Source organism: Pinus tabuliformis, chromosome 8 (assembly GCF_031772625.1).
Source record: "Pinus tabuliformis cultivar Carrire ecotype Pingquan chromosome 8, CPIR1, whole genome shotgun sequence".
Taxonomy (NCBI): domain Eukaryota; kingdom Viridiplantae; phylum Streptophyta; class Pinopsida; order Pinales; family Pinaceae; genus Pinus; species Pinus tabuliformis.
The window spans coordinates 398,251,398-398,267,089 of record NC_142294.1 but is presented as its reverse complement, the minus strand read 5'-3'; positions in this window follow the sequence as shown (position 1 = coordinate 398,267,089).

Sequence of the window (15,692 nt, the reverse complement as noted above, 5' to 3'; positions counted from 1 at the left end):
GCTATAGTGCTGGAGGGTGGGGTATGTATATAGGGGAGTTATTTAGAATAGATTTAGTAGGGGAAAGGGAAATAGATAGGGGGCTATATAATATAGTCAAGGGTTAATATGGAGATGATGAGAAAGCGCTAAGGTAAAGAACATTAGGCCATTTTGGGGGAATAGAACTTTGTAACAGAAGAATGGAGATCCTTGAGTGAGGCAGATCTTCACCAAGGCCAATGGTGTGGAAAATGATGACTAAGAGGCATCAAGCAGATCTTGACCTCTTTGGGAAAATTAGTGAGTGATTTGGGGAATAAGAAGAAAGGGGAGTTAGTTATGTCTAGCTTGAGTTCCTCTAGATGAAAAATCGCATCATGACTGTGATCTAAAAAGATATAACACTTAGAAATACAAAATTGATCATGAATCATCATTCTGCAACCTCAAAAACTACCTACCCAGCCTACCTTCCTAACATTTTTTCTTCTCTTTGGTTTGGGTGCACTTAGACTTGCAGACCCAACTTTACAATTTTTCTTTTTTTTGTTCTCCTATCTAAGCCTACACTTATTTCTGCCAAGGGCCCAGATTAAGCAGTTGGGCTCCTTTGATTCTCTACCTATCTGCAAATCTGCCAAGATTAAGCTGTTTGGACAGATATCATTCTCTATATTCTAAAACAGGAAATTGAAACCTAGGGAGACCAAGGTTAAGCTGTTTGGCCCTCCCTTTTATAGAACAACAAAAAAAAGGTTAAGTCATCAAAATTGGAATTCAACAGTGGCATTTGGATTGGCACACTTTCATAGTATCTTCTTTGACCTCTTTTGGAAATATGGAACACTGCAGCATGTGAAGTATGACATATTTGGCATGTAAAAATGTCAATCACGAAAAATGAACACCTGTCACAACAGGAGGCTAACACTACCAAGCAATTATGCAAGTTTTTATTGAAAATTTCATAAGTAAGAAGGAATGGGGGAGTATGGGATTTTGACCTACCTCCAATTAAAGCAATATCATTCAGATCAAATTTATTTGCCATATTAGTTGGAGGTTTTCCCATCTCATGAGAAGCTTGTGAGATTACAACGACAGAAAGAGGTGCAACGGGTACTGCATGTAACTTTTTCAAAAGTATCTTTTGTTGATGTTTCAATTTGGTCAATTCATGAAAAGTAATGTTAGCCCTAGTCTTCTTCATATCTTCAACGATATTATACTCCATCTCATCAGAAACAATCAGTGTTTTTGATGGACTTGAGGGATCGGATTAGACTAGGTTTGTTTGAGTCGCTTTTGGTGATGATTTCTTACCTACGACTTTATCTTAAGATGTCGAGCTTGCACTCTTCTATTTAGGACTAGGTTGTGGAGGATCGAGTTGATTTCTACTTCTTTTACTAACTGGTAATACCTCTTGATCCTCTTCATCTGGAAGAATGAAGTCCCACATTCCCTGTACTTCTACAACTTCATCTTCATCAGTAGGTTCTTCATTAGAAACTTCTTCTTCTTCTTCTTCTGATTCTGTGTTTGTTATAGCGTTGGGAGGCTTTAAATTAGTTGAGGGATTTTTTCTATAAGGCTTGTAGGGATTTTTCGAAGAAGTGTTTGCTACTTGTTTCTTAATGTCAACCATTTCGTTAGACATGGTTTTTAAGACTTTATATAATCCTTCTAAATTAAATGGGTCTTTTCATTGCCTTTTTTTAGGATCATCTTTAAAAGTAACCTTCTTAGATTTTCTTTCATCGACAACATTTTTCTTTTCTAAAGCTAAGATATGTTTCTCTACCGCTCTCACTTCCTTCATGTTTTCAGCTAATGTTGTCTTGGCAACCCTATCAATGAAGATCGCTATGTTTGATGGTAAAGCAGATATGTACCATTCACTTTGAACTTCTTCGCTAGGCTTGGAAGCGGTCAGAATTTTATTCAAAAGCTTGTTGAAACGTGAGTTAAAATCTTTGATAGGTTCTCTCGATTCAGTCTTTAGATTCGATAGATCATTGATCAGTGTTGTTGTAGATCTATCATCGTTGAACTTAGTCAATAATTTCTCTCGGAAAATGTCCCAACTAGTGATGGATCCTGATGGTAATGAAAAATACCAAGATCTGGCTGCTCCTTGTAAAGTGTAAGGGAAAATCCGAACAACAACATCTTCATTAGTAACACCATTTAAATTTATTGATAACATAAAGTTTTTTATGTGTTCTTCTGCTAGCATGCCTGCTTCAAGATTAAACTTGGGCAGCCATTTTTTCAGGATGGGCTGGTAATTGACTTAAGGGGTTAGGCATTAAGACTGCCCCTGGGTTATTCCATGGGGTTTGGTCCATCATTGAACTACTAATAGAGGAAAGCACAAATGAAGTCGCTTGTGGAAGGGATGAGGATGTTAAAGCTCCAGTACTCTAATGGACAACAATTTGAAGTGGAGGGGTGGATGGTTGACTTTGCAATGGAGAAGTTGGAATGGATGTTGATAATGAAAGAGTCTCACTATCAGATCCTTGAGGTGATTTTCTTGCTCTTTTCCTTTTAGGTAGAGGTAATTTGGTTGGTTCGATACCAAAATTTTCACTCTGCAATTTGGTTAAAAGATGAGGAGGATTGTATTGCGAAGTCACACTACCTTGAGATATTTCAAACTTTTGCGGTGATTTGGAAAATCCTTGAAGTTTATGAATCAAAGATTCAACTTTGGGAAGTTCAATAGTAGATTTCTCTTAAATGTTTGGGTTTGTGGTAGTGGTTGTTTTTTTCTCAACTTCTCTCGTAGGATTTAAAGATTTGGAATGTGATGGAGAAGTCAGGGGAGATGTTGAGGGCAATTTACTCTCAGAATGGTATTTAGATTTAGATTTACTAGCCATTCATAGTTCGAGGCCCTCCTTCTAGCGCCAAATATGTTGAAGCCCTGAAAATTGGGTCTACAACAAGGGGGATACCCACCCAGTCCGGACCTTGAAAGAAGCTCCTTTTCCGTTTGGGATGGTGGGTCCGACTGGGGATAATGGGACCAGTTTCCCAATTTGTGTGTGTTGATTAATATTTCTATTTTCTAAAGATTTCTAAGTAAAATGCTTTTAATCTAAGTCTAATTTAGAAATGCAATTGTATTCTAATGAACAAAAATATTTAAGTCTAAAACTAACCCAATATTCAACTTTTTACTTATGCGATCTAAAATAATTTCGAACAACAATTGGTAATAAAGATCATTCAATCACTACAAGAAAAGAATTCGATAAAAATGAACTGTTTCGTATAAAAATTTAGCTGAAACAATTGTGAGAAGCATATCGCATAATAAGTCATCCATATATTGAGCATAAACAAAATAGTCATCACAGTACAAAAGCGCCAAATGATAACTCAAACATTCAAGCTTTCATATATAAATAACTGAGCATAAAATATTACTTGGACACATAAGCAGAAATCATTAAGAGATAAAAGTACCATTGATAACAAGTCCTACTCATGAGATTCAGCAATATAGATTTATCTCTTCCTAATTAAACATCTACTAAGAGTACAAAAGTGCATTTCAGTAGCAGACATTAAACACAGACATCAATAAATCTTGTTCCATTCATTCATTAAAACCTCCTCTAAGGGTGCAGAAGTGCATGTTCTGAGGAAATGTTTTTGACAAATTTCAGGACCCTTCTCTAAATGCATGAGAGGGGTTAAAATACTACTTCCAAAATACTACAAATAATTTATTACAAAAATATAGGAGGAGGTTTAAATGACCGTCCTCATCTAAGGCAAAAATAAATCAAAACTAAAACTAAAACTGAATATGGAATTAACTATCTATGTATCTTTTCTCTATGGTCGCAGGCATTCCTCATTGGATTGAGGAGTGTCGGTTGGTTGACCTCTGATTTTAGTTGCCCTGCAAAAACAGAATCGGAAAGTGCTGGTGCTATCTTCTCAGTAGAGTTCATAAGGAATTTGAGAGTCATGCATTGATTGTGCAGTTTAACCATGTATTGTTGTTGGGAAAAGTATCTATTCAGAACGCCCCTATCCCACTCTAAGGTGTGACAGTGCCTTAGCAACAAACAAGGAAAACTACTTTCGTATTCTTCTTTACGAAATGTAAACGAAGAGGAAGGATGTAACTAACCTGTGTCTTTCGCTAGTTTGTTGATCCAATCGCTCTCTTCTTTGTTCGCTTTCCGCTGCCTGCTCCCTTACTGGTCCATCTTCGCCAAGTTCCTGCAAGATCACAGAAGAGGAAAACTACACAAAAGGCATAGATTTACATTCATAACTAGCTTAAGATCAGATTTAAGTTAAACATGCAAATATAACAAAGCATCATTGATACACAACATGTAGGAGAAACTCAAATAGTTTTATTGATATAATAAGAAAGTCCAAGAGGAGATACAACCAAGTGAGTCCCGATCCAGCATCTACCTCCCAGCAAATGAATCCCTTCCTCACCTCCAACAAAGCATAAATCACCCAATGCACTAATCTCAATCTCAAACCAACAACAATTCTCTGCAAAGTACAAAATTCCAGCCTCCTGGATCTCTTGGTGAGGGATCCATATATAGATGTAAGCAGAGAGGATGAGTCAGCTTATGTTTTGACTTCTGGCTTCTCTCTGTCAATTCTTGCTTCCACTTGGAGGCTGAGAGCCTCTTACTCATCACTGGTCAAATTCAGTGAGGCAAGTGTCATTGGAGAAGATTCTGGAAGCTTCCATTGTCTTTCCACCTCGTTGAATGACTTTGCCATTTGTCATTTCCCGCTCAACGCACCCTGGTAGTGCATTCACCTGCATTGCAATGCACCTAGCCAGTGTATTTGGGTGCTTTGCAACGCAGGCAGCTAGTGGAGCATCTGAATTGATCCTGATTTGACTAGTTTTGAGCAGTTTCTGGTGGAGAACTTCTGGGAGAAGCTGTCATTTGTTGACCTTGTTTCTTTAGGAGATGGAACAACATCTTTAGGGACTTAGGATCCCTTGGTTTATGGACATTTCATGCTTATAGCTGTAAGGCACAAAAATGTCTATAACAGTTGCCCCCTAAAGTATGAGGCCGTTTATCGGGTGAAATGCTTTATTAGGAGGATCTGAAGTTCTTTCAATGCTGGGAGGAGACCTGTAATAAGATACAATACAATACATCATTTTCATATTATTTTCATGATCTAGCTGAGTCGGGCATTCCCATGCTCAGCTTTATAAATTCATTTTTATGTATATAGGACAGACAATCGTCTGATGGTAGACTGATGATTTTGATGAAATCATCATCCTTTTGGTAGGATGATTATCTGTGCTGCAATGTTGTACATGTCAATATATATCGCAACCCGGATGGATGAAACTAGATCCGGGGTCTTCAATCTCGTCCGATCTTCACTCGAAGTACAAGTTGATCCATGTGAGAAATGTTTTGAAGTCGAACATGGAAAGACATCGCTTGATTACCAGTCAATGATGTAAACTGTTAACAAGCGCGAGAGGAATCACTGATAATGATAATGACCCTCAAGGTACTGCAGTACAATTCACGTGGTGTGAATAAAGGACTTGGCGTCGAACGCCACACAAAATCTTTCGGTCGAAGGTCATTGATGTATACCTGTCGCCGGAAGTGAGAAACTTGCCATTGAGGCATGCAAGCTTCAAAGTACTGAAGGGGGTGTTCCTAGATCAACTTCTTGGATAATGAGCTGGTGTCGAGAAGAAGCGATCTGTCAAAGGAGGGCCTTAATGTATCCCACATCAATGACATGGAACGGAGCAAATGATTTTGATGGAGGTGAAAACGATCTGATGATATATGGTTCAGGGTGACGGTCATGAAAGAATGAAGTATAATGTATGGTAGTGGATGGGACACGGGTGACTTCTCTGGATGACTTCTCTTGAACATATCAGTGACGCTCATATGATGGATTGGTAGCATTTACCCCAAAGGTGGATGGTATGGCGAGACCATGGTGATGTGACCGGTGAATGAAACAACCCAACCCGACTCAGGCAGGGAGTGGAAGTGTCAGGTTCAAGAGCGACTTGCTACCAATAAAGATTCTTTGAGTTTCTTCCAAATTTTTCCCCAGTCATTGCTGACCAATACCTCTTTATTTTTGTCAATCTTGAGGAGGATAACATATGCTTGTTCTATAATTTTCCCTTCGGGCAAACCCATCGCTATGTTTTAACGAGCCTAGCGATAGTGAAACTCGTTCTCGTCTAAAGACAAGTTTGTCGCTATTAATGTTTTTAACGAGTTTAACGACAAAGATAACTCGGTCCTTTTCATTTTTAGAGAGTCTGAAAAGGAACGTAAAGGTAACTCCGGAATTCCTTTTTCGTCATCTAATCCCTTAAGTCCGAAAAAGTATAAAACAATACAGAAGGGATGAATTTTCGATAGTTTTAACGAGCCGAACAATACAAGCGCTCGATCTTTTTGTGCAATAATCCCTCAGGTCAGAAGAGATTAAAATCTAGAGGAGGGATAGCACTTCCGGTCGCTTTAACGAGCTGGAAGGCCAAAACTTGGCAACCTTTTCATATTTTACGAGTCAGATGAAAAGAGCTTAAAGAAGACTCGTCTTTTGAGGAATGAGTGATAAGACGGGTAGCAGCTGACTCCAGGTAAGGGTTGGAATTTTCCAATCACGACAGTGTCACAAGGATGGCTAGTGAAATCACTCTTCGTAGCTGTTCCTCAAAATGGGTAAACAATCAAATGGAGGTGAATGATCGGCCAATGGAAAAGTGGAGGTGATGGTGCAAACACGACCAAGGCTTTAATGGCTGATAATGTTACATTCACGGTGGTTATTTACCGGAGGATAGTTCATTTTTTAACGAGCTTAAACGCGGATTGAAACACTTGCTCGGTCTTATGTTTATTTTTTAACGAGCATGAACTATGTGCTAAAACTGCTCGATTAATCCAATCATATGATAAGAATGTCTCATTGAAGATGCCATTTTTTAAGGAGCTTGCACCTTACAAAGCTTTGCCCCAGATCCTTTCGTTATACAAGTTCGGAAACGACTAATCCTACGAGTTTAAAGGGTTAGCCTACAGGTTTAAAGGGAGGACCTAAAAATTTAAAAAATAAATAGCCGCCCCTTGCTTGCATTCCAAAAGGTTTACATGCCCCCAGGTATAAAGCAAGATTTCAATGTTACCCCTAAATTTGCAGATAAAACATTTGTTTTACCAGGAAAGGCCTACCTCTTTCAGGTTACCAAAGATTGTCTCATTTGCGCAGCAAACAAAACACTTCTTCGGTGATGCCTACCGAGATAGACAAAGGTGAGTGACAATGAGTGCCAAACACATAACTTTGACAAAAGAATCTTATTCTAGAACAACCCCTCTTCCAATCACGGACGGGGTACGGACTAGTCATATTCTCCTGCAGAAACCTACCCTATACCCAAAGTTTTCTTGCCGAAGCAGACCAGGACGCATGCCCCCTGGGTTTCAGTCATATCTTCCCGGATTACTCGCACTCATCGGGAGGACGGACTGGGACTTGAGACATTTATTGCGTTAATAGACCATTTAGGGATGGTATACGACTATATGCGATGGGTGATCCGGGAAATGAAAGCAGGTCCACGAGCTTGACCACTCTTCCTTCGTGCGGAAAACACATTACTCTAAAGAGTGAGGAGATGATGGCTCCCATGTAATAAATATAGTCTCGTCCAAGGAGTATGTTATAATCCAAGGGTCCTTGAACGACCATCTCGTTCATTTGAACAGTCTTCCCTTTCAATGTTATGGGCACATTGGGGAGGATCCCTAAAGGTCGACTGGTTCCTTTATCGAAGCCTGTCAGATTTCTCATCTCAGGCAAAAACGATGGCGAACCAAGTGCTTTCCAAGAAATAGAGGAAAGGATACTCACAGATGCCCCCTCATCTATGATGGTGTCAGCCATGACCATTATGTATATTTGAATGATAATTCGAAATGGTATGCTTGCTGGCAAACGGGTTCTGCCTAGTTGGTTCCAGTCGAAGGATACAACTAGGTTGCTTGGAGGTGGGACCGAGTAGACGGCCGGGTATTGCTCTGACGAACTTCCTTCTTGCGATAAAGGAATGGGTGGATTGCCCCTGTGTTCGTCGGAGTCTGTGTTGATGAAGAGAATTTGGACGGTGTCATCCTTATCCTCTTCAGTGACCGTATCATTCGAAGATAAAACCTCTAAAGGCAAGACCGGGTCAACTGCCGCCTCAACCTTTTGACTTTCGTCTGGTATGGATTCCATTGGTTTATCTTCAATGATAGACGCTTCAGATGACCATTTGAGCGGGCCAGATGGATTCTCAACTAACGAAGGACTCGGCAAGAGTTTTTTATATCCAGGAGGAAGTCGTAACGGTGAAATCGGACGATCTTCCAAGGCTCTTTTAGCCTCGTCTAAGAAGGGACAACGGTGGAGGGCATGGTCGCCTTCGCACAATCTACAGGGAGGTCTAGCTCTCCCTTTTTGTCCTGGAACTTCACTTTCGCTAGTTGACGGTGTACTTTCAACATGGCCATCAGAGGTTGACGACACCGGATTGTGCAAACGGGGAGACTAGTCCCTTAGTATCCGAGGGATGCAAGGACAATCTCTGTGAAAGTGGTCTCCCTTGCAAATGACACATGGTGATTTAGGCCTGGTCATCGCTGTGTGTGGATTTTCATTAGATGACACTTATTTTCCTTTATTTGCCTTTGGCTCATTCTTCTTTTTCTCTTTCTTCTTCTTTTCCTTTTTCTCCTTAGGAACTTGGTTTTTAGCTTTACCAGCCCCGTCACGCAAAGAGGAAGGAAGAGAGGAAGAGTTAGAGGAAGTAGAAGGTTGGTGGGAAATTCTGGACTCGTCTAACTGCTGATTCGACTGTTTAGGAATAGTGGTGTTCTGAATGACATTGGTTGAGAAGAGCCAGACCGGCAAGCCAATTGTTAGTCCTGGAAGCGACAATGTGGCCATATGGGGTGCACCAACATCTCCCCAAGAGGAGAAGGGACTAGGATTTCCACCAAGGGGAATTCCTTGGTTGGTAGGCTCCATTTTCTCAACCTAAAGATCAATGCAGGAAAAAGGGTATGAATATTTCATTTAAAATAAATTTTAACGACGCTTGGACGCAACTTGCTTTTTCAATTTTAAAGAGTCGAGAAAAAGCAAAAGATGACTCTAGTCTCCTTCGATTTTTAATGAGCCTGAAGTGAAAAGTGCTCAGATGGACCTTTTCTGTTAAGGAGTATGAAAAGGAATGAAAGGGACTGCTCTGGAGATCTAGGTAAAGGGTGTGCCAAACCAATCGCAAAACCGCAAAATACTTTTTAGGGTACGGGCGGTCAATCTTCCTGAATGCTGTGTTCAGTGCATTGCGATCAGTAGGGCGGCCGACATGGCTTCCTATGGATAAAGGTTTTATTCCTATAGGGGTCTCCCAATATATACTCGACGGTACATGGGAGCACAATCCGTACTGGCACTTATCGTCTCACAGTGGAGGAATCACCCAACCAACAGTGAGGACAACAGTTACCAGGCTTTACGATGCCAGAACACGCCTCTAGCCTAGACCTCTATGTTGTGTGTTAAGTTCTAATGCGTTGTTAAGTTCATTCAATTTATTTTAGGTTGATATTTCTTAGAAGTTTGCCTTTTTGGATCACCACGAGATGTAGATACAATTCCTAAATGCAGTCTAAAGATGATAAGCAAGCTTTTATCTCTTTTCAACAATGAAAATCCTAGCTACAAGGGGAAAAGAAAGACACAATCTTTTCTCAAAGAGAAAAGAGCACACTGTAAATGCACTTTTCCTAAATCAAACCATACAAACTGTCAAAATGCAAATGCACATATGCATGTATTTGTTTTCACTTTCTTAATATTGATGCCTAAAAAGAAAGTTGTTGTACAAATTTGAATTCGATTTCAAGTGAAAAACACAAATAAGCTTCTTTTCGAAATCAAAAAGACGATTACGACACTTTATGATTTTGAAGTAAACACTTGTTTCGACACTAGAAATTCACAAATTCAAACCAAAAGACAAAAGTAAAAACGTAATCAACTGTCAACAACAAACAAACTTACTCCTAAGACCAAAACGACACTTACGACAGGTCTAGATCTAAGGGCGACAGTATGACTAGTTTACTTTTGTAATGGGAAACTGCAAATGATGTAACAAATACACAAAAACAAATGCAGTTTCTTTTATACAACTGAAGCAAAATTAAGGCAAAGAAGAGGGGTTTTCAGATAGGTACACACACTGATAACAGGCTGCAAAAAGCAGAGACAAAACTGAACAAAATGAAGCAAAGAACCACAGCTGCACAGGGCAAAGGCTGATCAACGCACCTGTTGCATAGAGAAACTGAATTGCAGTGCAGGCAGCCCTCTCGGGACCTGCATTGAAATGCAGAACCTCTTCACAGAGTCTGCGCTAAAGCAAAAACGAGAATTTTCTTTGGGTTCCGGGTCATGGTTTGCAGTTTAATCTATGGTTTTTGGCCGGATAAAAGTTATCAGTAAGGTACAATCAGAGGGATGATTTAAAGGAGGACTAAGAGCTATCACAAAGGGCCATTATAGCATTTGTGGATCAGCTGTTCAGATCATAAACAGGCCCAGTGAATGGACTAGAGTAGCAGATCTCTACTTTGCATTTGTAAATGGCAAATGCAGTTCGATTCGGCACTCCTGAGTTTATGAGATGAACAACAATAGAAACACAAATAAACTAACTAGACACGCTCCCCAGTGGAGTCGCCAATTTCTTGTTGGGAAAAGTATCTATTCAGAATGCCCCTATCCCACTCTAAGGTGTGACAGTGCCTTAGCAACAAACAAGGAAAACTACTTTCGTATTCTTCTTTATGAAATGTAAACGAAGAGGAAGGATGTAACTAACCTGTGTCTTTCGCTAGTTTGTTGATCCAATCGCTCTCTTCTTTGTTCGCTTCCCACTGCCTGCTCCCTTACTGGTCCAGCTTCACCAAGTTCCTACAAGATCACAGAAGAGGAAAACTACACAAAAGGCATAGATATACATTCATAACTAGCTTAGGATCAGATTTAAGGTAAACATGCAAATATAACAAAACATCATTGATACACAACATGTAGGAGAAACTCAAATAGTTTTATTGATATAATAAGAAAGTCCAAGAGGAGATACAACCAAGTGAGTCCCGATCCAGCATCTACCTCCCAGCAAAGGAATCCCTTCCTCACCTCCAACAAAGAATAAATCACCCAATGCACTAATCTCAATCTCAAACCAACAACAATTCTCTGCAAAGTACAAAATTCCAGCCTCCTGGATCTCTTGGTGAGGGATCCATATATAGATGTAAGCAGAGAGGATGAATCAACTTATGTTTTGACTTGTGGCTTCTGTCTGTCAGTTCTTGCTTCCACTTGGAGGCTGAGAGCCTCTTACTCATCACTGGTCGAATTCAGTGAGGCAAGTGTCATTGGAGAAGATTCTGGAAGCTTCCATTGTCTTTCCACCTCGCTCAATGACTTTTCCATTTGTCATTTCCCACTCAACGCACCCTGGTAGTGCATTCACCTGCGTTGCAACGCACCTAGCCAATGTATTTGGGTGCTTTGCAACGCAGACAGCTAGTGGAGCATCTGAATTGATCCTGATTTGACTAGTTTTGAGCAGTTTCTGGTGGAGAACTTCTAGGAGAAGCCATCATTTGTTGACCTTGTTTCTTTAGGAGTTGGAACAACATCTTTAGGGACTTAGGATCCCTTGGTTTATAGACATTTCATGCTTATATTTGTAAGGCACAAAAATGTCTATAACAAGTACTACGAGTGAGTTTCCCAATTTAACTTGGTTAACTTCTTGATGGACTCTTCCCTTTCCTCAGCTTTCTGTCTCCATCTTGTCTGCAGTTGTTGTGCCTTTGGGAGAAATCCAGGTGCAGTCTCTAAAATGAGGTTTGCTCTGCGCAGGTTGTTGTTTTCCATTGTAACTGCTCCTTCCACTACCACGCATTGGGTGCTGAATGGAATCACTAGGTTCCAGTCAAATTTACTTACCGCGTGGGTCCTGCCTTTAGCCTTTAGCACTTTTCCCCGTGGTTTTCCAGTTTACATGCAACCAAACTCTCGGGGGATTTCATTTTCAAGGGGTTTTGCCCAAAACTGCTTCATTTTCTTGATTCGGGCTTCCCAAGTGCTATTTTCGCCTCCTGTGCATTCTCGATGGGCCTTGGTCAGCATGCTTTTCCTTTTTCAATGGTTCTTCCCTTACCGACTAGTTCTTGGTGCACTCCGCCAAATCTTCATTTTCCTTGGAAAAATCTTCTACCAACTGCTGATTGTAGGTTGCCTGCAGTTCTGGTAGATGATACATAAGCCTTAAATCTTGTGCAGTGAATGAACCAATGAGGTCTTGGCCTCGAGTCTTGAATTTTCTATCTGTTATACCGGCACTGGCCAGTACCCACTTGACCATGTCTATGAATGGAAGAATCTTCGGTCTTACCGCTATTCGATGCAATAATGAACATGCAAGTTCAATGATTGATGCCTTAGACGACCCGTGTGAGTCTGCTGTTGCTTTAACCTCCATAACTCTGGTCTTTTCTTCTTCGAGTAGACTGTACATGCCTTCCCAAGTAGTTATGCCGACATCTTTGTTACAGGTGGTGTCTGTGTATAAGGGTGTCATTTCATTGTACTCTGCAACCAGAGCTTTTCCCTTCTTTCCCATTACGTTCTGCACACTGCTGCGTATATTACTCTACTTGCCGCTCCTGTGAATTTATAAGTAAGGAAAGAGATAAAGTGATGGGAAAGCTCTTTAATTCTGAAATCATATCCAATATACCACCCTACGTGAAATTACCTTTGGATCAGATTTAAATATTATCTCATAAATTACCATCAACTAACCATTAAATTGACATTAATGCCCATAAGTTGGTTTCAGATTACGAGAAAAAAATTATTGAATGATGAGCCCTACAGATCTGCGATAAAGCGATTTTGCAATTTGCTTCGCAATATCGCAGATCACAATATCGCTAATCTGTTTTTTCAACAATCATTCTTATGCATCTACGAGATGCAATTTGCGAGATGACTTATCGCATATTGCCAGATCGAGATATTTTACCTTAGGTGATACTTGCGGCATATGAAAGCTGCGATGCGCGATGGGTCTTCAAGGTGCATGATCTCGCATCGCGTTTTCGCAATTTCGGAAGTTTTTTTATATGATGTCCTCCATTATCCTTTGCAATGCAATGTTTTATTTTTAAGAGAATGATTTTATTCAGAACCTATCATAAAACTTAAATTTTTTAGTTTTAGCGGGTGTTTTCCTAAGTTTATAATAGCATGTTTTATTCAAAGGGAAACATGAGTGCTATTTTTTTATTTTTAGAAGGGTCCCCATTTATTTAGCTTTATTATTAAAAATAAATAAAAGGGGGGGTTGTTGTTGGCCACAACATGTGGTTGACCCATAACTATAATTAATGAGGGTTCGAGGATAGAGATACCTTATAATGAACCTCGATATCACTTGTCGATATATCCAGTAGAAATGCAGTGGCTTATTTTTGTATATTCTCACTATCCAATGAGATGTTGTAAAGGGTTCCTCCAAATACTCAAGTTTCAAAATTTTTATTCCCTCGACAACAAAGCTGAAGCAACAATTAAGATACCACTTATCATTTCCTTTGTTGGATCCATTCTCAAAGATGATGAGAGGCTTTGCTTCACCATTTTTAACATGAGGCAGTGGCACAAGCTGCTTACCTTGTTTTGATGGACTGTCAACTACACAGGAATACAAGCCCATGCCAACTATAGCAATTAATATTCCTAAGATACTCCACAAACTAAATGGATCATGAAGTAAAATGTTGCCAAATGCAAGAACCAAGAAAGTCTTCAAGTGTCCCCAAGCTTCATATGTAATGGAAGATGTCTTCACAATCATAAGAAATGTCCTCTAGTTGACAATCACAAAGATCAACTAGGATAAGAAAAATAAAACATGAGGCATATACCTAGTTGCAACCATATTTTTATTTGTCAAAAACCTGTCAACGAAGGGACAAAGTAGTTGCTTGATATAAACTTTGAATCTTCTATGGATGATGTTTGTCATAATTTGTGCAACGCATGTGCAAAGGCACAGGAAAGGATAAACTATCTCTTGATCTCTAAGGCCAAGCGTAGGAATTTTATCACAGAATTCTGCTTCCACTACTTCTTTCTTCAAATTCCCAATGAGCACACTAAGTTTCTTCACAAAATGAGTAGCTTGCTCACTCCTGAAAGCCTGTAGCTTTGTTCGAAGAACCTTTTCAGCCCCAAGATAGTCCTTCAGAAAGGGTTGCACCATGATTCTTGGATTTTCATTCATGGTGTATCGCTTCTTGAAGGTGTTGATGATCGTGTAGATGTCGTTGTTGGTCAGGGTGTAATCCAAGTTTCCAACATGCAAGGTAGATCTCAAAGGAACTAGGTCGTCACTGCCTCATTTCTGTAGTTGCGATTGGTTTTCTTCCACAATGGAAACCTTGTTCTTTCATTTCTTGAGCATCTTGTTGCCGATGTTGATTCCAGAGAGGAAAAAATAGTAGAAGGTGTCTAGGTGGTTGTTCTTTAGCATTGGTGCTACCACAACTTCGTTGGGCACCGTTGTCCCACCGAATTGGAGAGTGCTCGAGAGTTTGGAGTCATAATATGAGATAATGTATCCATTCAATTTCCAAGCACCTCTGATGATGCCTGTGAGAAGATTCCTATCGGTGTCAGTGGGCGCATTGTTTACCTGATTGTAGGAGCGCATCACGCTGGCCACATTGCCATTCATCACACAACTTTTGAATGGTGGGTCGTATGTGTCCTCTAGATCTTGTTGCGTCACGATGGCATTGAATGTATAACGTTCAACCCCATGCCGGTTGTCCATGTCATAGGCCATGTAATGTTTGTAGCAGGCCGCCACCCTCAACTGTTAGGGTCACCAGCATTGGTTTGTTGGAGACCTTGGATTTAGTTGGTGGCATACAAGTTGGCGACATGCAGGTCCTCACCGAGGGTCTCATGCCTTCTCCCCCATCTCAAGTCATAATTAAATATTCATGTTTCAACTCTAGAATGTCAATCCTACCTGTTCCTCATTGTGGATAGCCCGCACCTCTGTTAATACCACCAGACCGATTGCTTTTCATAGAGGAGTATTGAAGGAAGCAACGATGAGAATAACTTGTGGAAAACTGGTATTTCCAAGAATTGGGCCTTGAAAGTTTGTTCCAGGACCTAAGTTGGACACAAAATGCAAAGCCTTAGACCACCATTCATAACTAGGAATCCCTAGGCTGGGAGTGGTGGTGGCGCCATTCTCCAACTACTGCAATTTATCCTGCAGAGTTCGACGTCCAATGAGATTCACTCTATTTGCAACTTACAGTGAGGTGTTACAGAATGGAGATTTGTTTTTCTTGGTGCTGGGATCACAAGGGAAGGGAGAAACTAAATGAGCTAAGGATGATTCATCGTTCAGAACAATCCCTATCCAAATAAAAATCAATATGAGAAACAAATTATCAATGAATCCTGATTGCAAAATTCGAAGGATTTTGCTTTCATCCTCTTTCATTCCCCATTGTCATTGTCTCCGTGATCTATGA